A 3,050-nucleotide genomic window follows, 5' to 3' on the forward strand; every position below is an offset into this window, starting at 1 on the left:
GCTCCAAAATCACTGCAGATGGTGATTGCAGCCATGAAATTAAAAGACACTTACTCCTTGGAAGGAAAGTTATGACCAACCTAGACAGTATATTCAAAAGCAGAGACATTACTTTGACAACAAAGGTCCATCTAGTCAAATCTATGGTTTTTCCAGTAGTCATGTATGGATATGAGTTGAACTATAAAGAAAGCTGAGCACCGAAGAATTGATGCTTTTGAACTGCAGTGTTGGAGAAGACTCTTGAGAGTCCCTTGGACTGCAAGGAGATCCAACCAGTCCATCCTAAAGGAGATCAGTCCTGAATATTCGTTGGAAGAACTGATGTAGAAGCGGAAACTCCAATACTTTGGCCACCTGATGTGAAGAACTGACTCATTTGAAAAGACCCTGTTGCTGGGAAAGATTGAAGGTGGGAGGAGAAGGGGACGACAGAGGATGAGATGGTTGGATGGCATCACCAACTCAGTGGACATGAGTTTGGGTAAAGTCCGGGATTTGCTGACGGACAGGGAGGCCTGTCCTACTTCAGTCCATGGGGTCACAAAGAGTTGGACACACTGAGCAACTGAATTGAACTGAACTGAACTTAACTGAATCATCTCTGAGGTCATTCTTTCATGGAATGCTCACCTACATATGCTAATATCAAGTGAAAATCCTTTCAATAATCGTAACTTGTATAATATTTTCAAGTTACCTTGGTTACCTAGTTGAGCAGTACAAAAAAGAAAAGCCTCCAAAATGTTATTTTTATAAAAGTATAAGTATTGGATTGGGAATCTTTCCTTATAATGGTCAATAGTGTTATTTGCTCAGTCATGTCTGACTTTTGAGAACTCATGGACTGTAGCGCGCAAGGTTCCTCTGTCCATGGAATTCTTCTGCAGGTATACTGGAGTGGGTAGCCATTCCCTTCCTCCTGACCCAGGGATTGAATCCAGGCTCCTGCCATCTGAGTCATCAGGGAAGCTCCATAATGGTCATTGTAGTCAATAAAACATCCACTTCTTAGGCTTATTTGCCTGTCATAGTCCCGTCTCTCTAGGTGTTACTTTTTTTTATTTGGCTTAATAGACTGTGTTTAAATCTGTATTTTAGTGAAACTGTCTTTTATGGTGTGGTTGCAGAATTATTAGTATTTTTATACTTTTACAATAAAAAGCTGTGATTCTACACATGTACACATGAAATCATCTTAATAGAGGTGGGGAAAATAATCATTTAATCCCATATCTATGTATTATATTAAAAGAAAAGTTTTCAATAGAATAGGCAAGGCATAAATCTTATTCAATTAGGCAAAAGGAATCGATGAAAATTCTGCAGCCAATATCATAATGAATGGTGGAACACTGAAATTTTTTCCCTAGGATTTGGAAAAAGCCAAGAATATCAACAAACATCAATTATATTTAATATATTACTGGAAGTAACAAGGTCAATATGTCAAGAAAAATGTACATAAACTGTTAATTTAGAACCAATAATTTAATTTATCAATTACTCAAGTATAAGAATATATTTTATACTTGTTTTAACAAAACATTGGGAATTGAAATTTTTAAAAATTAAAATTAAATTAATTAAATTTTGTAATTTTAAATTACAGTTTTATAAAACTGTCACCTTCAGTGACATCAGAAACAGGGAGAACTTAGCAATAAAGTAGTTAAAATTATAAAACATGACAGAAATTATAAAAGACTTAAAAATTTTTTTAACCTATAGTTTAAAAGACTGAAGTCTGTTATGATGTCATTTATTCCTAAATTCATCAGTAAGTTTAGAACAGCTTTGTTGAATTCCAAGAAATTTAAGCTTCATCTACTTATTTTAAGAATACCTTCATTGGGAAAAGAATAACAAAACTTGATGAAACATACTATAGAACTTCAAACTTATAAAACTATAGTAATCAAAACTTATAGCATTTGTGCAATGATAGATAACTACAAGGTAATGAAAAGAAATAAACACATTTTACAAGCTCAGTTATATTTTATCAAGTGAAAAATGTGGTAATTCAGTGAAAATAGAATAGTTGTTTCTTCCAGTAATCTGGTGCAATTGAATATACTTATGAGGCAAAAAAAGAACTTTGTCTCCAACTTCACAACATAAGCAAAATTTTAATTATACTTCTAAAGTAGACCTAGGTTAAAAAAAAAAACACAGAACTTAAATTCTATAAAATTTATAAAAAGGAGAATATCTTTGCAACCCAATGGAATGTAATGGTTTCTAAGACAGAACACAGAAAGCAAGAACCATAAGAAATAAGCTATTACATGTTACATGAAATTTTAAAACTTATTGTAGAGAATGTGAATTTAGAGAGTAAGACTGGAATAAAATATTCATAATCTCTACTCTCTGAAAAGAAATTCATGCCAAAAACATACAAAACACAACTAATAAATAATAAAAACAAACAATGGAAAAAATAAAGCAACCTAAACTGACATTTGGCAAAAGAAAATATACAAATGACATTCAAATTATCAAAATCATTAGGCATCAGGAATTACATGTTTAATATATAATGACATATTACTACACAAGCACTAGAATGATCAAATTAAAAACCATGACAAAATCAAATTTTGGTAATAATGTAGAGTAACATATTCTCTTAAATTACCTGAAATAATTGAACTCCTGGGTGTTTATTCAAGACAAATTAAAGCATATGCTTACACAAAGACTTGTGCAGGAATGTTCATAGTAGCTTTATTCATAATTACCTCAAAATGGAAACATCACAACTACTCATCACCAAGTGAATAGACAAATCAGTTTTGGGATGTTTACATAATGCAACTCTATTCAGCAACAAAGCTGGATTTGCTTCTTATGTGTGCAACAGCATAGATGAATCTAAAGTCATCATACTGCGTTACCAATTACTACTAAAGAGCATTAAGTAAATAATTTTATTTCTATGAAGTTCTAGATTATATAGATAAAATAAGTGCTGAAGATATCTGTTCAGTGGTTTCAGAGACAGAATAGGAAGAAACCTAAGAAGATTTTTGACATGATAGAAA

This window comes from Bison bison, unplaced genomic scaffold (assembly GCF_000754665.1).
Source record: "Bison bison bison isolate TAMUID 2011002044 unplaced genomic scaffold, Bison_UMD1.0 scf7180017854286, whole genome shotgun sequence".
In the NCBI taxonomy this organism is placed as follows: domain Eukaryota; kingdom Metazoa; phylum Chordata; class Mammalia; order Artiodactyla; family Bovidae; genus Bison; species Bison bison.